Consider the following 25,235-nt stretch of genomic DNA (forward strand, 5'->3'; position numbering starts at 1 on the left):
ATTAGTAAACCAGGACATCCCCAGCACCTGCCCCCCTCCCCTTATCACCAGGGAGCAGGTCATTAATATCCTCTCAAAGGTAAAAAATATAACCTCCATGGGACCTGACAACATCCCTGGCTGTGTCCTATATAAACTCAGGCAAGAGCTCTCAGCACCACTAGGTACCCTATTCAACCAAAGCCTGTGCACTGGCTTCATCCCACCAAAATGGAGGTCAGCCATTGTCATCCTTCTACACAAAGATGGAGCCATCCACCGACCCAGGCAATTATAGGCCAATCAGCCTAACTACCCTGATCTGTAAGGCCATGGAACACATTATCATGGACCTTATAAACTAGAACATTGCCAACTTACAAATGCTTGATCCCACACAGTTTGGTTTTGTCAAAGGGAGATCATGCCTGTTAAACTTGGTCACCTTCTTTGAAACAGTCACCAAAGCCATGGATGAGGGGAAGACAGTGCACACCACCTACCTTCACCTAGCCAAAGCCTTCAACACTTTTCCCCACTCGGGCATAACAGATAAACTCTCCCAGCTAGGCATCAACCCGTATATTACCAGATTGGTAGCTAACTGGCTCACTGAAAGAACCCACTCAGTCAAAATAGGGGAAGCCACTTGTAGTAGTAGACCCGTAACAAGCGGCGTACCCCATGGATTGGTCTTGAGACCTCTACTGTTTGGGATATACTTTTCTGAGGTGCAAGCCAAAACCAGTGGTCTGTGGCTGACCAAGTTTGCAGATGATTGCAAGCTGGGTACTGTCATAAATTCCCCTATTGATGTGAACACCCTCCAAGAGGGCCTTACCCAAACTAATAACTGGTGCCAGAAGCATGCTCTCCAACTGAATGCCAAGAAATGCATCATTATCCCCTTTAGGGAAAATTACATCTCCACTAATAACAATGTACTAAGCATGCAATCTGTCGTGAGGGACCCATTATCGAGTACAATGCCCCCTTCTGCGTGTACCTTGCCAAGCACATGCAGCAGTTGGAAAGACCACAGAAGTTCTTTTCCAGGAAAATACAGGATCTCAAACACCTATCCTATACAGACAGGCTAAAAGCCCTGTCCCTCTACTCAGTCTTGTACAGCCTGCTCAGAGGTGACCTGTGTCTGGCATACAAGGCCATCTCAGACTCAGCCTTGATGGAGTTGCTCCATATCCGTAAGTCAAACTCCACTCAAACAACTTGCACGCAAGGCCTCAACTTGGTCTGTGACATTAACAGAACTTGTAAGCAGGATAGACTTGTGTCCAAACGCCTACCCATCTGTGGAACAGACTCCCTCTCCATGTCAAGCAGAGTACCTCACTAGCCCTCTTTAAGTGGAACATGGACGACTGGGTGGGAAACAGAAAATATACCCCTGGGATCCCACCTGTGTCCCTGCTGGACAGGGAAAACAGGTGCTGACTTTGTGGGAACATGGGTTAAATTCTTGGCTAGACTTATAAGGGCCTCCGGGCCAATAGCCTAGTATTGTCCTATGAACCTATGAGGTGTAGGAGGGCAAAAAACAATGACAGGTGGAGTTGTGGAAGAAAAAATCAATGACAGGTGAAGTTGTGGAAGAAAATACAATGGCAGATGGAACTGTGGGAGAGTACAGAATAGTAACTGGGGAGAGCAGGAGGGAGATGGAAAAATTAGAGCGAGGAGGGTACAGTATAACTTGAAAAGAGAAGATGTAGAAGAAGACTATGTAAAGCAATGATGAGGCTCAGAAAGTGAAAAAGACAGAAAATCAGAGAAAAAAGATAAGGATGCATTACTTCATCCAGCACAAGTCCAGTGTCTGATAAAAGTAGACTTTTGTAGCTTTTTTGACCAAGGTGAGTTATAACAGCATTCAGATTTTAAAGGAAAGACTCTTCCAAAGCTTGGCTTCTACACTGAGCAGCTGTAATGAATTTTGTATTTAAAAGACTTTGTTTAGGTGATAGGACATTTGAGACTACATACTGGCATCATGTGTGCCACTGCAACAGTGACTACAGAAGCTGGGCAGCAGTTAGGAAAGGATACTGATGCCAACAAAAGTAAGTATGAAACAAGGCATCTTTTCAACATACTGACCAGAGCCGGATCCAGCACTAGGAGACCTAGGCAGTCTTCTAGGGACCACTGGCTTGGGGAGTGGCACTAGCCAGGGGAGGGGGGTGTACTGGCAAGGGGGCTGCCACAAACTTAAATTTTTCATTTCTTCTTTAAGAACGCACTCTGTCTGCATTACATTTCTTCTTTAAGGATTAATGTAGAGTGTGCCCTTAGTAGTGTCTGTATGCGTGTCTTTCTTATACTGCAAGCACATTTAAACTGGAATAGAACACAGCACCAGAGTTTTAAGAAACAAGCTCTGGACAAACAAGAAAGTTAGTGAATTTCTAATACTGCTGAAGAGTGTATGAGAGAGAGAGAGAGAGAGAGAGAGTAATCCCCTAGCTAGAGCTGTCAGGTTAGTTAATTTAACCAGGTTCAAACCCTGTACCTTCGTGACAGCAGACACGAGCCTGAATCCTCTACACCAACTACCAGACTATGAGTTTCACTACATTTGCAAGGAATTGTGAGTTTCAGTACTTTTTCAAGAAACTGTGAGCTTCGAAGGAATAGAACTTTACTGCTGCTCATGCTAAGTCTGTGTTCAATGTGCAACTGTTTTGTTTAGCAAATGGCCATTACTGTTTGTGCTAGAGAATATGAAAGCAGTGTTAGTAGCCCAACAGGTGGCATACTTGCTTTTGATGCAGAAGACTGTGGGCTCTACATCCACACAATGTAGTTGCACTGCTGATACTGTGTTGTACTTTAAGGGGTGTTGGGGTGTTGCAATCCTGGGTGCGTCCTCCTTTGGATGAGATGCCTTGTAAATATAGATCTGTTGTCAGTTTGCCATCCATTCCCCACGCGATATTAGCATCTTACCATTTTTTTTTTATGTAACATAGGCAATTTATTCTTCAAGGGCAGCAGGCACTCAATTTGTACATGAAATACTGAAATATAAAGTTTCTGCTAGTGACAACCTCTTCATTAGTTACAGCTCTATTTAATGTGGAATTATTCAGATGACTTACTTCTGTAGAGATTCTGCATATTCACTGATATTGGTGGATTTGTAATGACAGAAGCCTGAGGGCCTTTTATGGTTGAAATGTTTTGAAATGGGCAGTTTTGTCATTATTGGGTCATACATTTTGTTTCATTGCTTACTGGAAAAATGCTCAAAACTACAAATTTAAAACATATTGTAACAACACATGCATGTATGCACGGTCCTAAAAATGTGTGCATGCGGGGTTTATGGTTTGAAAACAGCTAAAGGTAAACTTAATCCGCCAGTAGTCAGACACATTTTCTTTGAATGTAGGTTTCAATGAATGTGAGTTTCAAGGGCTAAGAAGTATACTGCTGATGCCAAGTCTGCTTTAATTGTGAGGCTGTACTGTTTGGTTCAGCAAATCTCCATCAGTGTTTGTGCTATAAAATTTGAAATAAATGTTTTAAATTAAATCCAAATATCTATCATCACTGTAAAAGTAAAGAAGAAAACAGTATGCATACTGAGAGGGTTGAACAGTTTCTATGATAACTGGAGTGAAATAGCCAAGTAATGGGACAATGGAATTGCTGCAGGGGGTGGTGGGGTGGCCCTGATACATTACCCTACCTAGGGCCCCGTGTGACCATGATTCGGCTCCAATACTGACTGTGTATGTTTGCACAGATTTCCTACTTTCTGTGATCTGGTTTAAAAGTTTTAAGATGCCACAGTAGCAAGAGTACATTCACCATAATGGTAAACGTTCAAGTAGAAGGGTCACTGCTGCAATATGTTTACTTACTCACGGAAAATTACTGCAGGTGTATAGTTGTCCTTCTAGTGCAATTTGCACAGCTTTTTTTTAGACATGCTCAGAATGTAGCTGGACTCCTAACGTATTCCAGGATATTGGCCCAATGCATGGTTAAAAGGTGAAGCAGTTTCAGCCATATTCAATTTTTTTAAGAGAAAGCCACTAAGTATGCCTTGGCTAGCAGCATATAATACTCGTGGGCCTCAGTCTGTAAAGCTAACTAGGACTAAAGTCCAATAGCTCTCATACATATTTAGGTTTGCTCTTAGGCCTCACACAAATACAAATACATATACACACACACACACACACACACACACACACACACACACACACACACACACACACACACACACACACACAAAGAGAGAGAAGGGGTAAGTGGAACATCAGAGGCCAGTATGCTCAATACAGACTATTTGCCTTCATTAGCTCCTATGCCAGGGTGCTCAGTACCATTTGCCCTCATTAGTTCCTTTTTTTATGCAAACTCACATATCTACTGTAGATGTGGTGATGCCTTACCTTCCACCATTTCCCAGACAACTAAAGCAGAGAAAACATGAAGTCTAACTGTGGGTACGAGAGTCAGAGTCTACACTGTAACAGTGTTCTACTAAGTAAACCTACACTGACAATTAACAGGTTGTAAGCTCGCATAATACACCTCCTACGTAAACCATGCACTCAACACATAAACCATCATACACGGAGGTATTCACTAGAAACCTACCTAAATACCAGACACCTTCCAAAGACAAATATGCTACACCTAATACAGCACCTACAGCACTCAATAAAAACACAAGCACCAGTGTCTCCCCAAATAAGCCCCTAAGCCACAACACATCTAAACCAAATTTTTTAGTCATAGTTGACTCCACTGTGAGACACACAGATGTCCCACTCACCTGACTGAACAACCAGAAGGTTACAGTCAGCTGTCTATTGGGTGCTAGGATCTGTCAGATCACACATGTACTCAAGGCTTTCACAACAAGTACTGTTATTACTCTCTCATAGTTCACATTGGTGTGAGTGATGTGAGACGTACCTCACTTGACTATATGAAGGCAGATATGATTCAGCTCTATGAATATGTGTCCCAGGCAGCTATGTCCCTACCTTTCAGCAGCATTCTACCCTCACCTAGGATGATACCACTATATAAACAAAAAAATGATTGACTTCAACAATTGGCTTAGTTTCTGATGTCATTCTAAGGGGATCCAATTCCTATCAGCCTGGGATTAAATGGTTGCTAGACCATGCTGCTTTTCCAGAAATGGTCTTCACCTGTCACATCTAGGCTTTTGATTACTATCTAAAGCACTTGCCTCCCCCATAGTACCTTTTGTAGGCAAGGTCTCAAGAACAAAATTTCAGACGTGAAAATATCACTCATGCATAAATTAAAGGTTATTCTCCTAAACTCTTAGGAGTTTAAACCAGAAACTGCACTCTCTGGAAGCACTCCTCTCCCTGGGGATTGTTGACATCTGTGCCGGCACAGAAACGTGGTTCAGGGCTGCAAAAAGTATCCCAGCCTTGCAAAGCTACAATGCCTTCCACACTTTCACACTGCAAAATTAACATGCGAGAACCAAAAGAGGAGGAATTACAACCAAACACTCTAGTCATGGGTGATTTTAACCGTCCCTCCATTGACTGGGAAACTTATACAAGTATGAACATGATCACACAAAGGTTCCTGGGTTTTGTTAACACTAATGCCCTGGAACAAATAGTATGCAGCCCCATAAGGGGCTCAAATACTCTCCACTTGATCCTCACCAACATGGGTGACCACTGCACCACCACAAGTTTAGGACCCTCACTGGTTAAATCTGACCACAAATCAGTCACATTTGAAGTAGCTTTAACACCTGAACCCCTCTTAGGTGAAATCAGGCTAAACAAATTTCACCAAAGCTAATTATACCCTCCTAAGGGATGGAGTAAATAATTTCCAAGCTCCTGTTCCCACAGATGGCATCGACAACTATACTAAGGTAGACACAAATGCCCTGTACAAACAATTATACAAATGAATTCACACAGCTGTACCTGATAGGATCAAAACAAGAACCTCAAGAAAAAACAGGCCTCCCTTGTGGACATCTAGCACTAATAAGTTGCATAACAGGAGGAAGAAGTTGTCTAAGAATAAAAAAAGAGAGGTCCCTGCACTGGAAGAACACCCTCCTATGCTTGAACAGACAAATAAGACAACTTGTAAAATCCTCTAGGGGCAACTTAAAAAAAAAATTTATGGCAGGATCCAGGTGTGTGCTGAACTAGCTGTGGATGGCATCACACACACTGACCCTGTGAAAATAGTTAACAGGTTTGGCAAAAATTTCACCACCCCTCCAAATATTGCTCAAAGCATTCCCACTACATCTCCCCCACCTTGCATCTCCAAACAGCAAGTCATTAATGCTCGCTCTAAGGCCAAAAACCCAACCTCTATGGGATCAGATGGCATACCAGGTTGCATTTTAAATGGTCTAAATCTCTGAGACCTGACATGAGCAAACACCAGGAGCAAAGTATTTTTGGGTTCAATGGACTGATGATAAAAAAAAAAAAAAAAAAAAAGCAGAGAGGCAAATTTGACATTCTCATATCCTGCCTTGAACCTCAGGCATTGTGAGTGATCTTTGTTGATGCAAATGTGTAGACATGCATCCTTCAGATCAGAGAGGTTAAGAGAGTTCCTAGCAAAGCAGTGCCAGCATTGAAGGACTTCAACTTTGAGAAATCTGTAATGGGGCTTCAAAGAGCATCAATATTTGAAATTAGAAGTATTGTGGAGTACAACCCTTTCCCTTCTCTGCCAAGCGGAGTCCTTCAGCCTCACAGTACAAAAGCAGTACCAGTGTAAGCTGTGCCAGTTGTATATGGTCCAACTGGAAGGGAGGTAATGGCACAAAGGGCAGAAAGGCCTTGAATTCTGATTTGTGTCCTGAGGCTATGATTTCTCTTATTCATTATCTTAAGCCAAGTGGAAGAACTTGCCACCCTTGAAATGCAGTAAAGTAAAGGAGGAAGGAAAGCCACAAGTGGAAAGTTAAGCTGCTTCAAGCCTTCATCTGTGCCATGCAACCACATATTTCACGGTGCACTTCTCAAAACCATCAGAGGCAGATATTGGTAGGACTAACATCTGAAGGTCAGGTGTCAGGACAAACTGAAGAGAAGATGGTGGTTCCTTCTCTCATGGAGAAAATCTCTTTAGAACATGCATAGTCAAAGTGATTTACAAGGTTAATGAACAAAATCCAAATAAGTTCCAGGCAGGCAGGTAGACCGGACTCCAGATATAACTTTAAATCAAAATAAATTTATTTGTATAAAGCGCTTTTTGTCCTGTTCTACACATGAACTTCTTCAGATACACTGTTGCTAAAGAAAATGGTGCTTAAAATACCCTCCCTTACTAGTCATGTGATCAAAAGACCAATCAAGAATTTAAAGTACCCTCTACACAAGAACACTTATATTACCTCAGACTTCTATCGTACAAAAGCATGTACTAAAACTTTTTTAAAAACAAATAAATGTTAAACATGAGTAAAAACATGTATATGAAAATCTACATTCCTATTCAACTACTCATAAATATTACCTTTTTAAAATTTTCAATTTTAAGATGCTGTGGCTAGAACACGTCATTTAAACCTGGTAGTGTATATGCATCCAGGCATATTTGCCACAACAATTCAGATAATTCCAACATTACTGTCATTGGACCACCTCTCGGGTTAGGCCGCATCTGCTGTATTATCCAAAATTTAAAAGTGTACCCTGGGCTCAGACTGACATGTTTTGCTAGGGCATTTTCGCCCTTACTCCTGGAAATACTATATAGGTGTTCATAAATCCTTTCACGTAATTTTCGTTCAGTTTTTCCTATATACAATGAAGGGCATTCTTGACATCTAGCGAAGTACATAACTATTTTAGACTGACAATTGCATCTATTATTGTTCTTCAATTTCATGCCCCTGACTTCTACATAATGCCCTTCTTCTACATATTTACAATAGGGGCAACTGCCACATTTAAAAGTACCCGGATTCCTATACAATGTAATTTTTTCTTTCTCCAAAATATTTTTCAAATTTATGCCCCTCCTGTAAATAATATTCGGACTTGTTCCTATTTTACCAACCAAGTCCCTTTCAACTGAGATGAAATTCCAATTCTTGTATATAATATTTCTCACTTTGTAAGTTGCCTGATGATAAGTAATCACACACCCTGTTCTAAACTTAGTATTAATATCAATATTTACTATTCTCTCCTCTGGTTCAATTAACTGTCTCTCATGTATGTATTCATATTCTAAAATGGGCCTGTAAAGCTCATTCCTTCTTTTTTTTTAACCTCTTCTATTAATTCATCCAACAAGTTACTTGGGTATGCTCATTTACTGAACATCCCCCTTAAGTTTTCATATTCATTATCAAAATTGAGGTTACTAGTCACCATTCTGGCTGCCCTTACTAGTTGACCCTTCACGACAGCTCGTTTTTGGTGATAAGGGTGTGCACTTGAAAAATGCAGAAAGGTGTTGGAATACATTTTTTTACCATGAATTCTATCCGTGTAGCCTTTCTGGTCATTTTTATTCAACTTAACGTCTAAATATGGGATCTCATAGTCATGGTAGGAAAAGGTAAACTGTAGGAAATTGGTTGTACTGTTGAAATAATCAACCAATGTTGTCACCACCTGGCTATCACCCTTTATGATCCCAAATATATCATCCAAGTATCTCGTGAAAAAATATATAGAATCAGCTATGCCTACCTTATTAAATAAGAAATTTTGCTCCCAATATGCCATTATCATATTGGCAAAGTTGGCTCCACACCGAGACCACACTGCCACTCCTATCTTTTGTAAGTAGCATTTCTGTTTGAAAAAAATGAAATTATTACTGAGGGTAACATCAAGTAATTCCTCCACTAGATGTATTTCAGTTGTTGTAGCACCCTTTTTATACATCATGATGGATACTCACTCTATGCCCAAGGCATGGGGTATAGATGTATAGAGATCTTTGACGTCAACTGTCAGGAAATTATAGTCATTGTTAAACTCTAATGAATTTATTTACTCTAAGAAAGACCATGCATTCATACATATTTGAGTTTCAGTAATTACATATTTTTTCAAGATGTTATCTACTACTTTGGAGCGTGCGTACGTTATGGAATTTCTTCCATCCACTATTGGTCTAAGGTGGGGGGGTCATTCAGATCTTTACGGATTTTTGGAACTCCAAAGATTACCGGTGTTAAAGTTACTAGAATGTTCAGGTAATTATAAAGGTCTAAATCTATCTTAGTCTCAATAAATAATTCATTAATATATATTCTGATACGCTGGTTTGCTATGTTGAATTGGTTTAGTGACACTTCCTCATAAGTTTCCATTTGTAGTATTTTCTCTACTCTATTTTCATAGTTGTTAATGTCCATGAAGACTAATTCTCCGCCTTTATCAGGCTTCATTACTCTTATTTGGGTTGTTTTCAATACATTTAGTATTTCCCATTTCTCTTTACTCATATTCTTTTTATGGTGCCCGTCTTTGCCAGTTATGCTTCTAAAATCTAATTCACATACCTTCTCAAAAATCTCTAACATAGGATGTAAGGGGGGTTATACATACCCCCTTATGGATATAGTACAGGGTCTTACATCTAAGGCATTACTATTACCCATGATTAAATTTAGATTAAGTTTTCTCACAAACAATTTTAAGTCCAATACTGTTTTAGCCAAGTCCATGCCCTGGTCAGGGATGAAAGTCAGTCCTTTAGCGAGGAGTTCAACCAGATCTATGGGAACCTCAAATCAAGAACAGTTGCAAATTGTGAAGTCCCCTTCCACATTCTTAACTAGAACACGTTTCTGTCCATCTAGAAGGTACTGTGAGGAATTTACCTCCACCTCTTGTTGTGGGCTTTCCTGTGGTTGTTCTTCCTCTGCTGCTTGCCTCTGGTAAAATCCTGCTTCACCCCATATGAATTATTCGACCTTTGCTCCTTATTACATTGTCCGTTCTGGTAATATTCTACATTATCATGTTGATTCCAGTTCGAATTGTTGTTAGCTTGCCCCTGATGTTGATTACGAATCTGCTCACTTCTCCAAATTTCGTTATTGCCCCAGCCTGTATTATTTCCACCTCGTACGTCCTTGTTCATGGTGACATCACTCAGGTCATTAGAGGTGATTGCTGTGTCATTTCCTCCCGCTACGTCTTGCATATTCGTAGGGTGGGTGTGGTTTTGTGCATTCCACACTTGCTCGGATAATGGACGAGGGAAGTCGATGCTGTTCTCGTATTGGAGGCGGTCCCGGTTCAGCTTTTTTATCTTGGTTGTCTTCAATTTATTTAGGTGTTGATTTATGCTCTGAAAAATTCACAGATATTCGAATTTATACCTGCAAAAGTCAACATGATTTCTTATTGACTCATCAAGTATTAGTACATCATGGGCTATATCTTTAGCCATCTTATGGTAGTGGTTGATCATTAATGCTAATAAATCAAGTCCTTGCTGGTTAAAAAGATTTATAAGTTCTTTATGAAAGTCTGGTGTCAGTCCTGTTGGATACTGACAAATTCCAAGTCCCTTATGGACTAATTTTAAGTGAATACATTCATTAAAGTAATCTATTTCGAGACATAATTTTTTTGTATTTCAACAGTTTATTGTCCAGTGCTGTTAGATTATCTCTCATGGAGTTACCTCCGGCCGGTGGATCCGTTGGTGTATTAGATGCTTGTTCTTTAAAATTCAAAGGTGCTGCAAGCCAAAGTTGCAGATTCGGCTCCCCAATAAGCCTCAGAGGTAAATTACTCCCTTCACTGTAATCCAAATTGCGAACTTCCCTTTGCTCGTCATTCAAATGTCTTGAATTAGTCCTGCTGGTTCCTTCCACAGCAGAATTTTGAATGGGAGGTAGTGAAACTGCAGCAGAAAAAACAGGTAGTTGTTGCAACATTTGTTGTGAGGCATTCTCTTGCTGTATACAGTTCATTCCAAGCTGAGGTTGTTCTAGTCTTTTATATAAAGCTTCTACCTGCTTCGTGAGGGTAGATATCATCGCAGTCAAATTATTCAGCTATTCAACCTGTTTTTTCTGGTGCAGTTTCACTACACACTGCAATTTATTTTAAATAGGGGAAACAAAAAGATCGTTCAAGGCAAGATTTATGGAACATACTAGAGATATCAGAAATCAGAGGGTGGACAAAGTTATTGCTGCAAATTTTAAAGATAAACATAGTAGTAATTTTTTATTACTTCAGGGAAGTGTTTTAGAACAAATTAAATTGTATCATGAAAATGACGTTTTATTAAAGGAAAAACTTTTGTACAAAGAATCTGTACATATTTTAAAATATGAGACATTGGTCCCTTTAGGACTGAATGTTGAAGTAAATTGGAAATGCTTACTTTGTATTTATCAAATTAGATTTCTAATTGGTATCTGATGGAGTGTTTCTTGATTATAAAATGTTCTGCTTGTGAATTCGTTTTTATTCTCCTGGGAGGTGGTTACACTGAGGCGCTAGAGAATGAAGAATACATTTCTTTGTGGAAATATTCTGCAGTTAGTGGTTCTTCCTAGCAGTGGATCTGTACCAGTTGTTGGCAAGTTTTGTTTTTTTTTTTCTCTCAGTTGTTACAGCCACGCAACAAAAGGCCTACCGCCAAAATTACAAGACTACTCACTCCTGTTAGTAATGAAGATTACATGTGAAACGAAGAAACTTGTGTACCCTAAAATTCACCGTTGCACATTTAAAGTATTTCTTTTAACAGAGTAGCTTTGCCTTTTCATATCCCCAATGAGGAATCTGTGCTCACACCTCTGTCACTTACAAATACTAACTCCAACAGAATAAGAGATGTCATAATCTCAGAACAAGCCTTTTCTTAACATTTAATTCTATAGCCTCACAATGCAGTTCCCCGTGGTTATCTTACAAAAACTAGCAACTCATGCACCTCAGAGATAAAGTATGGAAAGTACAATATGACCCCAAACAACCTTCATAAATATAGACAACTAAGGAATTAAGGAAAATCTTTTTTAGCACCTTTATTGAATCATTTAAGACACAGGCAAACATATATTAATATAAAAGAAAACAAACCATATTAACATGTTCTGTTACAAACATTATATATCACACGTGTTTTTTTGTATAACTATCATCAAAACAACATCACATAAACTGCTTAATTCTTGCCTTCCTTTAAACCTCACTACATCCAAAACCCCACTCTCTCCTTATTTGTTGACCCCCCCAGTTTCATCATCTTCCTTTTCCACTTTGAATTATGGCTTTGAATTTTGGTGTTTAGACCCAATAGTTTTATAGTAGACTCCCTCTTATCCAGCCTCTCTTTAACCGGCCATTAAATTTCTGCCGTAGCCCTAGCAAAAGACAACAGAGAAAAAAGAATAGTTGTGTAAAATCGTCCCATAACCATAGACGTCCTTCTCTTCAATGTTGCAATATTCTAACTGTGGGATCCTCCGCCTCAGGCGACCTGAACATCGGCTCCTATACAAAACTTTTCAGCCTGGTTGCTGTTGCTGCGTGGGACGTCACACATAGGGCTATAAACCAGGGACCTTCAATGTGACATCTGCACGCACAGACCTCAGAACTAACTGCCCAGTTTTGGGCAGTAGCCTAGGAGATGCCAAAAGATGTCCTTCAAACTGATGGAATGCCACAGACTGTCCAAAAATTACCCTAGTGCCGGTAGGGGCTCTGTGGGGGCCCTTAGACCTGTAGATATGAAAAAAGGGGGTCAGGAGGGAGGGAAGGAATACTGCAACTTGGAAGAGAAGGACATCTATGGTTATGGTAAGATTTTACACAACTATTCTATGTCCTTCTATTCTCATGTTGCAGTATTCTAATTGTGGGAGAGTACCACAGCTCAGGAAGGAAGAATGGTAGAGGTAGAGGTAGCGGATTCCAAAAAACCTTGCAGGATTGCCCTTGTGAAACCTGCTCTGGCTCTGGAGATATGGTCCAGTTTGTAATGTTTGGTGAAGGTATGTACAGTGGACCAGGTGGTTGCTTCAAGGAAGGTAGCTATGTCTAGGCCTTTGAAGAAGACTTTGGAGGAAGCTACCACTCTAGTAGAATGAGCCCTGATCCCGATTTCAGGTGTTTGCCATGGTATGAGTAGCAGAAATAGATGGTTTCCCCTGATCCAACAGGAAATAGTCTGCTTGGAGACTCCTTGCCCAGGGCTCTGGGATGGAAGTAAGTAAGAGTTGATTTGATTTTCTGACGGACTTGGTTTTGTCCAGATAAAATCTTAGTTGCCTGTGAAAATCCAGGGAGTGTAGTATCCTCTCACTGTCATTCTGGGCAGAGGAGAAAAAGTTTGGTAGGTGAATGGACTGCTTTAGTGATAGCTCGGTGACCAATTTGGGTATGAAGGAGGGATAGGTGTGCAGGGTCACCCTATCTTTATGGAAGATAGTGTAAGGAGGGCATGCCACGAGTGCCTGTAACTCTGATACCCTTCTTGCTAAAGTGAGTGCTACCAGCAAAACTGTTTTTCATGTGCACATCTGCAGGAATGCAGAAGTGGCCGGTTCAAGCGGAGTCAGCGTAAATCTCTCCAGGACATAATTTAGGTCCAAGGGTGATGGGGTAGGCTTTCTGGGTGGTCTTGTGTGTAAGACCCCTTTTAAGAACAATTTAACATCCAACCTGGAGAGTAAAGGAGGTTCCAGGTGTAGGCAGACAGAGATAGCAGAGAGGTACACTTTCACTGAAGAGTATGACAGATCTGCTTCAATCAGCTCACCCACATAAGCTAAGACTAAAGGGGCATCCAGCTGAAGTGGGTCCTTATGTCTTTGGAGACACCATTTGGAGAATCTGTCCCATTTAGAATGTAGGATCTTCTTGTGTTAGGTTTCCTGGCCTCTTGCAGGATAGAAAGCACATCCTCCATGCAGCAGTGTCTGAAGGGAACTAGAAGTTTATCACCCAGAGAGTTAGGCTCAGCATTTCTAGGTATGGGTGGATGAGAGTTTCCTTCTGTTGTGTGAGTAGGTCCACCTTGTGAGGTAACTTGTGGTGATTGCCCTTGGTGAAGGACTGGAGAAGGGGGAACCAATGCTGCTTTGGCCAGCAGGGAGTCAGCAGCAAGATTTTTGGCATGTCTCTCCTGATCTTCAGGGGGACTTTCTGAATGAGATGGAAGGGTGGAAAGGCATACAGAAACCATCCCTTCCATGAGATGGTGAAGGCGTCCACTCTCCAAGCTAGGGGAGAGTGGTGTTTGGTACAGAATTTTGTCAGTTGTCTGTTCTGGGGTGATGCAAACAGATCTATGTATGATGTACCCCATCTGTGGACAATATCTAGGAAAACTTCCTTGTGTAACATCCACTTGTGATGTAGAGAGAATGATCTGCTTACAGCATCTGCCTGAAGGTTGTCCTGAGAAGGGATGTCTGTTGCCTGTAGGGATAAGTTGTGCTGTGAGGATACTTACCAAATTTGGATCGCCAGCCTGCATAGAAGGTAGGAACTTTTCCCCCCTGTTTGTTGATGTACCGCATGACTGTGGTGTTTGTCTGTGAAGATTAGCAGAGGGCTTGGCTGAAGGATAGGGAGAAAAGCCTTCAGGGCTAAGTGAACCACTGTAATTTCCCTGACATTGACATGCTTCCTCAAAAGGGATGCCTGCCAAGGTGCTTGTCCCTTGAGTCCCATCATGGTAGCCCCCCAGCCCAGATCCGATGCATCTGTGTGCATATGCTGAGCTGGGGGTAGGAGGAGTAGTCCTGGATTCCTTTGAACCTATTCTATCCGCCACCTTAGTTCTGTTTGTAGACAAGGTGGGAAGGGTATTTGGAAGTCTAGAGGATGGCTGTGCTGGGATAATACGTTCTTCTTTAAATACCACTGTAGCTTCCTCATGTGCATCCTGGCTAGGAGAAGCATAGAGATGGTGGCTGCCATAAGAGCCAGAAGGCACATAAATTGCCTTGCTGACAGCTGGTCTATCTGCAGGAGGTTTTGGAAATGGTTCTTCAGGGAGATTACTTTGCCTCGTGGTAAAAATACCCTCATTAGATCTGTCCGAATCCTGCACCCCAGAAAGACCTTGTCTTGTTCTGGGGATAGAGATGACATGGGTAGGTTCAGTGTGAAACCTAGTCTCTGAAGCAGGGACATAGAGAACTGGAGATGATTTCTGAGGGTCTCTTTTTTTTCTGCAAGAATCAAAATAGCATCTCGGTAGGGATATATCTGTATACGCTTGGTCCTGCAGAAGGCTATGGCGGGAGCTAGGCATTTGGTGAAAACCCTTGGTGCAGTGGACAAACCAAAGGGTAAGGCAGTAAATTGAAAATGAGAGCAAGCCCAGCAAAGCGCAAGTACTTCTTGTGGTTTGGGTGTATGAGGATGTGGAGGTAATCCTTCAGGTCCAAAGTGGCCATGAATGCTTGTGGTGGAAATAGTGGAAGAAGGGTTTGTAGGGACAGTATTCTGAAAGAGGGGACTTTTAGAAAAAGATTTAGAATGAATAAGTCCAGGACTGGTCTCCATGGTCCATCCTTTTTTGGAACTGGGAAAAGTCTGGAGTAAAAATATTTTCCTTCTTGTCCTAGTGGGACAGGTTCTATGGTGCTTTGTGCCCATAGATCCTGGATACTGTGGGGAATAAGGTGAAGTTGATTTTTGGGTGGGAAAGGAATGCCCTGTGGGGCAGGTCTTTCCTGCCAGGATATGAAATATCCTTTTTCCACTATCGCCAGCACCCAGCGGTCTGTGGTGATTTCTTTACAAAGGGACAGACAGTGAGAGAGATGGGAAGACAGGGGGAGGTGGGCAAGGCAGTCACGCATTGTTGCCATTATTTCTGTACTGAAAGGACTGTCTTTGGGCTGGCTGAGGAAGGTTGCCTCTTAGTCCCTTTCCTATGCCTGCTAGAGACAGGGGTGGTCGTAGAAGGGGCCCTTCTGACATAGGATGTCTTAGCAGGATAATTTCGATAATACTTAGGTATGGGAGAGACCAGCAAGTGTTTAATATCCTGCAGCTCTTTGCTCTTCTCCTGTAGATTTTTAAATAACTCTGCAGACTCCTTACCAAACAGAAGGTTATTATCAAGAGGAGCATCTAGGATTTTGGACTTAAAATATTCTGGCAGTGGTTGGTGCCTAAGCCAGGTATCTACGCAGAACTAAAGCAGCTGCAGCTGATCTAGCAAAGGCCTCTTTTGTGTCATAACTGCATCTAATGGACTGCATAGCCACCTGGGATGCCAGGGATAGCTTAGATGCTACTTCAGTTTTGTTAGGAGAGTCAGGCAGGGAGTTCAGAAGTGTACAGGCTTGGGATACCAAGTCAAAGGCATATCTTGCCATATATCTTTGGTAGTTAATTGCTCTGAAGGCCAGGGTGAAGGAGGCGCAAGTCTTCTTGCCCAGCCTATCCATAATTTTACTGTCTTTATCTGAAGGTAAAAGAGACAATAAAGGCAGCAATCTGGATTGTCTATCTGGGGCCACAGCTATAACAGCAGGGTCCGCCAAGAAGGGTTTGGAATTTGTGGTCATCAGGCACTTTATAAAAATGGTCTGGTCTCTTTGAGGCAGGTGGCTGAGTCAGGGGTCTTACAGCAGGAAGCAAATGAGTTCAGGTATGCAGGGACCACTGGAGGAATGGCTGATGAGGAGGGTGATTCAACCTGCAGAAACTCAAAATATCTTTTTTGAGTTTCTGTCATCTGGGAAGTATCCCATTTGAAGTAGTCTTTCATCTTAGTGAAGGTTTCACCAAATGTTATGTCCTCTGGAGGGGAATCTCCTTCAACAGAATCCTCATCTGGAGAATAATATTCCAGGGGGAAGGCTATCTGTGATGAATAGGTGATAGACTCCTCTGAGCAAGAGGAGAGGGCCTCTTCATCTTCTTCCTAGGAAATAGAGGGTAGGAGTGAGGCAGCAGAAGTAGGCCTTGGGCTGAGTACTGGAATGGAGGGGGCTGAAGAGGGTGTAGGCCTAAGGGCCATGAAGGCCTGCATCAGGGACTGAGTAAAGGACTGCCAGTCCAGTTGCCCTTCAGGGGAGCTAGATAAATGCTTAATTTTGTGTTTTCTTTTTAAAAGAGTAGTTTTGGGACACACTGTAGGCCTTGATTCTGGGGTCTTAGCAAAGGAAGGAGATTCTGATTCCTGAGATCCAGAAGGGTGTCTGGTAGAACCTGGTTCCCCCTCAACATCGGGAATAACTGATGTCTGAGACATCTGTGCAGATGTGCTGGCCGGTGCTTAGGATATGGGTACTTCGAGGGGAGCCGTAGAAGCAGATGGCTCTAGCGGACATCCCTCAACCCCTATTTCTGCAGTTGGCAGGGCATCCGACGACAGAGAGGCAGTGGTGGTAGGCCACGAAACACTGGCCTTTTTCCTCGCTGGTTCTATCAGTTTGACTGATTTCAGATCCATCCCAAGGGCTAGCTTCTTAAGCCTTTGATTTTCTAAATACAGGTAAAAGGCAACCAGACAGCTTCTAAGAGTTTCAGGGATGAAGGATTGGCAGATGGCACACGAGGTATGGTCTTGTTCCTGGCCTAGACAAAAGACGCAATGGTCATGAGTGTCCTTATGTGGAATTTGATGCCCACATCAGCAATTATCCTTCTTAGTGGACATTGGCTAATGTAAAAATCAGCAAACCAAGCTCAAGCAAGTAATATAAAGATAAGTAAGAAATCCCCAACAGGGTACTTAGCTTTGGATATCTTGATATGGAGGAGTGATGCGATCTATCTTATGTTCTCCTGCAGCAGTAAAGTTCTGAGGTCTGTGCGTGCAGACATCATATTTAAGGTCCCTGGTTTATGGCTCTACGTGTGACGTCCCACGCACCAATAGCAACCAGGCTGAAAGCTTTTGTATAGGGGCCGAAGTTCAGGTCGCCTGAGGTGGAGGATCCCACAGTTAGAATACTGCAACATGACAATAGAAGGACATCAACACTTTCGCCTTGTCTAGGCTAAATAATGACAAATATTTGAGTTTTAGACTTCATATTCATTAGATAAATGCATACTAACACAAATTCTGTTATTCTAGATGATTTATAACCTATACATGCTATTTTGCATGCTTTTTCTGATTAACCAGCCATTCGTTTATCCAGCCTAAGGTCTGCTCCCAGCAAGACCAGATAAGAGGGAGTCTACTGTACATACAGTTTCTAAATAACACCATCAAAAAATTAACCAAAATACAAAACCCCACAGCTTTAGCAAAAGACACTCTTCTTCAAAAATATCTACAGAAATCAGCAAGCTAAATATCATGACCTCTGTCTATGCTGATCCCCTGCTGTGTCCAGGAATCCTATATTCCAGTACAGTAGAAGTAATCTTATACCATACGTTTCTATATGAAAGGCCCTTTCCTTGAACTCTCAGATTACAGACACAGTCATCCTAACCCCATTCTCTTAAATTCTAGGGAAAAAAAACATATCTAACATTAAATGCTCAAATACCCCCTCACCAATGATCTAGACTTATCACAGGTCAACCAGAACACAGCATAGAAGCAACACTGCGATCCTTCTTAAAGTGATAAATCAAAATTGTAACCAAGGTAATATGACAGCATCATTATTCTTGGATCTTTCTAAGACATTCACTACAGTACTTCTTCACTGGCTACTCGTTAATAGACTTTAGGAACTAGGATTAAGAAGTGACACAACAGGATCAGTGACTATCTTAGCAAATAAACAATGTGTCAGTGGCAGGAAGTTTGGTATACCTACTTTGAAATCACTGCTACCGTGCCACATGAATCCATCCCTTGGACCTCTGCTTTTCAAAATCTTCAACAGCCAGAAGCTCACTGCTTCCAAACATGTCACAACAGTGCAAGTACACTGATGGCTCTAGAATAAAATGCTATGCTCATATGTCACATCCCTAAACTATCACTCAAAAATCCTTCATTTCCATGGAAAACCGATTAATAAAATCTCAAATGACTGCTCTTCAATGTTAAAAACACACTACAGAAGCTTTATTTGCTTCTAAATCTTCCCAAGCTAACGCAAACAACCTCAACATTATTTGATTAAAGAAAACAGTCATACAATTGGTATATAACACTACACTGTTCAGGGCAATGGCAGTCCAAAACTTGAAATTCAGCCACTACATTAACTATGCCATGTGCAAAACAAACTGTAAGCTACTACTTCTTAAAACAACCAAACTATGTGTCTTTAATGATACCCAAACAACCACTGCTCACACCTTCCTACTACCCAGCTTGATGTCTGCATCTTCCATACGAAACAATCTCGAACCAAATTAACTAACCAAATTAGGACAAACACATAATAAACATGCCTAATTTGTTACTAATTTCCCTAACGAAACAGAACAATGTACATATGTACAGCCTTCAATAAACTAGACTGGCTACCTACAAAATAGCAATTTACTTTCACCTTTCAGTTGCATACAAAATTTATATAAACCTGAAATACATCCCGCCATTAGTAATTTATAATGTGGTACACCCCAATATGCTAAACAAGATCTAAAAACAGAATTTAATTGTACCACAAAAATCTACCAGTCACCATGGAGATGTATATTTTTCTGTCTATGTAGCTAAACTATGGAATACACAATTCCCAGAAAACTTGCAAAAACATCAGACCTTAAGCAATTTCAAGAGCAATTAAAATATACCTAAATACCAAAACTATCTGTTAAAGTTCATTGCCAAATGGATAACTTCACGTCACACTCCACTATTCATTTACATTTAGCAACTATAGAGCATGTTAAACTGCTTACATTCCCAAAACAATGAAATTCTTCCTAGTTATTTTTCTGCCAAGGCTAGTCTCCCTTTCTTGCCTTCCTTCTCATACTAACAAAATCTGAAACTCTTCTGCTAAGTTCTTCCAATCTACTCTGTCAAGCTTGCTCTCTTTTTCAATTTTCCTCCCTCCCACTGACTCAGCTTCATTCTGTTACATTCACTTTCTTCACCCCATACCCTTTCCTTTTGATTTGAAAACCTTGACTTTTTTAATTTCCTGCACATATACCCTCTCTCATATTCCTGAAATGAGCTGCAAGCACTACCTAAAATAGTCTGTTATAACTTATCTCAACTAGCTATACCAGCAGAAAAAAAATCAACCTATCTCTGTATCTTCCTAATATATTAAATGACATCATCAGGCAGTTATTTCTTCATTTAAGACTAACAAATTATGCCTCCTGTATAGCAAATATACTAAATGCAGATGTCATTACATACAAGCCACAGGACAGTGTCAAATATTTCTTTGTATGGAATTCAAAATATTATAGATCATATTTTTTGATCTGTTGTACGATACTTATGAGCCACCTCTTCTGCTACATTTATACTTATGTATACTCTAGAGCTTACTTTTAACTTTTTCATTTTACTACTCAAAATGGCATAGTTTAGGTACATAGTTACTGGACTAGATAGATGTTCATTGATATACCTAGCAAATTGTTCATATCTCATGATATTCAAGTTGTCTGTCACTAAACTACAGTGCTACAACAATATACATGTTGTACAATCATATATATTTTATGGGAGACTTTTCTCCATTGAAAAATAAACTACACCGAGTTAGAGTATCCCAGTAAGCAAATGCTAAACATATACACATTGAAGGTGATTAGCTGGTCAAGGTCAGAAAGGTTGACTGATGGATGGATGGATGAAAGCATCTACTGCACAACACCAAGGACTACTAAAGCCATCCAGTCATAGCCGGCCTTAGACATAGGGCAACTAGGCAGCCACCTAGGGTGCCGCTCTATCAGGGACGATTTTTCAGTATTTATTTGATGTAGGTAGACCAGGATGGGGGCACTGGGTGGTGTGGGTGGGGGTGCCGTGGAGCACTTTTGCCTAGGGCACCAGTTGACCTATGGCTGATCCTGCATCCAGTGTTATTATTTCTCCTTTTACTTTATTTGTAAGCCAATTTGTCATTGGCTATCTTTTGTGGACTTTTGGGAATATAGATTCAGTTCAGTGTAATGGATTTTAATATACCAACTTTGATGGTACGTAGTCAGGCATCACAGTTGCCTCTATCTGGGACACAGACTGCATTCTTGATACAGTTACTGTAACTGCTGTAGATAATGTCTACTCTCACTGCTCCTTCATGAGTTCTGTAGTTGCCATGGATACTGTAGCTTAAGGAGATGATGGAAGTGTCAGCTACCTGCAAGCTGTACCAAGATTCAGACACAGTGAATCTTTCAGGGGGGGGGGGAGTAAGCTGATAGCCAGGAATGCTACAAATGGTCCAAGTATTACTGATGCAATTTTTGAGTCTTGATCTAATGTCACCAAAAGAAAAAAGTGGCTTCTAGATCAGGTACAATGGCATTTCCAGAAGGTAAGACAGGATTAAGGTAAATATCACCAAGGCTGAGGAGAGTTTGGGGGGGGGGGTATTGCTATGATTTGCTTCCTGTAGTACTATACAAGGTGATGGCCCCTCATTAGTTTGTACTTGCTTACTCTAGGATTAAGTGAAAAATAATTTTTGTGTAGTTTTAGGCATTTTGGGAGGGAGACTCAGTGCAATGTTGCATTGCTAATTAAAAATTGAGTAAATTATAGAGAAGTATCAGAATAAACACTAAGACTTCCTTGGTTGCTTATTTAGTGATATCATATACCTTCTACTGGCAGCTTGCTTACATGTGGAGTGAGTAGGGATGTATAATGCAACCTAGCTTAGAAAGGATCAAGCCTGTATGTATGGTAGGGCCAGATCATTCAATCAAATCTCATCCTATTAAGACTTTGTATTTTGTTGCCAAATAGTTTTAAATTACAAGCATTTAGTTTAATACTCTTGTGAGGTTATAAAAACCTAGTTTCCCTGATAAATTGAACCTAGAGTTCCTTGAGTACTATAAGTTTTTTAGGATGGGGAGTGGAGGTTTCTCTGCACTGTAAGGATAAGGTTTACAGGGAAAGGTAAAATACAATATTTACTGTTAGCAAAGCATTAGTGCCCACCAAAGGTAAAACACTAAACTATGTGAACATCTTCCTAAACAAGTGGTCTGTCAGTCTTTAAAAGTCCTCAACTTATGGACAGAACCTTTACACTGTCTGGAAAAACGATCTAGCATTAGATACAAACAAAATGGTCTCTACTAGTACAGGTTAATATATTTATTGAAAATACATCTGGCAACCTGTTAAACTACAAGAGATGTAATGGGATTAATAGTCAAACAGCATATAGTGAAGCACTAATTGCTGACTGTGAGAAGGTTGCAGGAATTTAAAAGACAAATGTGCAATGCATTTACTAACAGCCTGGGACAGCCCACTGAATGAAAGTGTCTATTTTAAGGAGTAGCCCAGGAGCACTGTCTCATGAAAGGACTTGGTCAGAGTCTTACAGAAGATAAAACTAGGGCTGGAGTATCAAACCCTGCATTATAGAAAGCACCTCATTAACAGCTTGTATCCTTGCCCATCTGCACAGAGTGCTAATCAAAGTGTTACAGCACAAATAAAAAGGTTTTCACACCACAGTATCTTTAAAAAAATCTTAATTAAAAAGGCATTCATAGTTAAACATGCTAACATTACACTCAAATAGACTTAATGCTGTCCAGTTTTCTTACAGTAAAAAAAAAAAAACACTGTCAACAGTCAACAAAACAAGGAAATCAGGAATCATACAAACAAATATGGCTTATATGAAGATGTTCCTGTTTACCATAATTTCTTCCTTCCTTTACACACTAACAACTCTATTATGCAGGAACTAAGTATTTATATACACACATACACACACACACACACACACACACACACACACACACGGGCGACCATTAATTACAGCCCCTTTTATGACTGTCTACACATCAGATGTTGGCTTGCAATCAAATGAACGAACAAATAAATAATGGCCTAGAAGTACATCTCAGCTCATCGATACGAGATCCATATAGTTCAACTTACACTACCTCCATACTGTTTCAACCTCTTAGCTTAAGAATCAGAGACAAACACTCAAAATCAGGAACAGAAACTCATACAAAATGTGATTGTTTAGTGTCTGCAGTCCAAAGAACTTTACCAGAAAACCTTAAAATTTTGGAAGAACAGACCACAGACACGACGGTATAAATCACAAATAGTTGAGAACTATATATTCTGCATGTGCACAAACACGGACATACACACACACAAACATTTGCAGACGTTTGTACAACTGTAACCTCAGATTTCTGCTTGAGATCAAGTGAATGAATAAATGGATACATAATGACCCAAAAAGGTATCTCAGCTCACTGTTGTCAGAACCATAGAGTGCAACACATTGTACTTTCTTCTGTCTCAACTTTTTAGCTCAAAAAGAAGAAACTAAGGCTCAAAAATCAAGAAAAGATTTTAAATATTTTTCTTATATACTTTGAAAGTTTCTAGAATAACAAGTTTTAGTAAGCATTTTTTGCAGGACACAGTCTGAAACAGATATGCCTATCATTATTTAGTGAATAAAATTCGCAACAATTTACCAGAAAGCCACACATTTTACAAGGTACAGACCAACGTACCTTTCAACTTCTTTGCTCAAAAATTCTAGCAAACAGATTAAAAAAGACAGAGCAAAAAGAGAATGGCAATATGTACCTAAATAATAAGAATTATAAAACTGTAATGATAGACGTTACCAGCAAATGTTTTATCCACATTTGGAGGTCACCTGTACGGATGTCCTTTAGTGGTTTAACTCCAGGTGTCCAGAGCAGTCTGACTCTAGTTGTCCAGGGATGCTCTCAAGTGTCTGACAATGACTGGAATTATTGTGGTGTAGTCTGTATGCATACGTACTTCATCCATCCATGCAAGTAAGCAAAACCATGGGTAATGGCAGTGAAGTCCCCAAGAGCAAAGTGATGTCTACAATGAGTACAGCACAAACTGAAGTACTTGGAGAGTAAAGTCATAGTGGATGGTACAAAGCAAACTGACTCTTGTTCTCTATGTGGTAAAGCAAAGCAAAGTGATGTCCTTGGGAGTAAAAGCATCAGGGAGGATAAACACAAACTGATGTTCTCTTAGGAGGAAAGCAAAATTGACTCCACTGACTTCAACAAAAGACACGTGGTATTGTTGTTGCTCTGTAAGAAATTCCATGCTACAATGTCTGAACAACAGGAAGTCTCACTCATTGGCTCAAATGCCGAGCATTCAAGACTATGAGAAAAATCTGGATCGGATTTTTTTTTTGTATTTTATGGGCCTCCTTGCCAGCACTGAACCCTAGGCAGCTGTCTAAGTTGCCTTGTGCCAGCCCTGGAACGAGGCTCAGATTAGTTTATCGGAGTGCTATTTGCGATGAACATAGCAAGGACAGCATAAAGCTATAGAAAGGATATGTGAAATTATAGCATTAAGCCAGCTTTGTAATGAAGAAACAGATAACAGGTTGAAATTTTCTGGTCTCCACCTCATAAGTACAACACTATTCACAAGTGGATAACAGAAAAAAAATAAGTTGCTTGAAACGATGTTGTTTCTATATGAACTTTTGTCAACGTGGAAGAAAAAAAGCACTACAAGCTTGACACACAACAGATGTTTTGTATGTTGATAATGAGTGTTCATAAATATAAATGTGAGCTATAAGAAAACTACAGGTTAATACATTTTGTGCACTGCTATTCCATATGCTGAAAAAAAGCTCTCTTGTCACACTGGGGTTTATAGTAAATATGAAATTCTGACAAATATAATACATCAAGAATCTACTCTCCATCTTTTTCTGAAGAGTAGCTTCCAAGCCAATGTTCCATAGGTGTTGCCACAGATATTTTGTTAGACAAGAGAAGAACTACAAGAAGTTGGCTGAAACTGGCATAAGTGAAAGACTGCTTAATTTTCTATCTAATCCACAGGATTGTTTTAGTCCAAGTACAAAATATCAACAAAATGCCAGATTGGAAACGTGCAAACAAATAGCCAAGCTTCTATCCAGAAGCCTTTTCTCTTCTCCCTATTTAATAAAAATGTCAGCCTTTGACAGAAAAAGAAAACCAAGGAATGTATCCAAAAACCATGCGTCATATGATGATGCTCCTCCTTTCTAAAATAAATTTTCCTTCTTTACACCATAACTGACTTACAGTGCTGGGGACCATTGAAGAGCCTAGCTCAAATTTCCAGTTGCCCAAAGCACTGTCTGGTTAAGTGACTTGCTCAAAGATAGG

The sequence above is a fragment of the Protopterus annectens genome, chromosome 2.part0 (assembly GCF_019279795.1).
Source record: "Protopterus annectens isolate FY-2018-M chromosome 2.part0, PAN1.0, whole genome shotgun sequence".
NCBI lineage: Eukaryota > Metazoa > Chordata > Ceratodontiformes > Protopteridae > Protopterus > Protopterus annectens.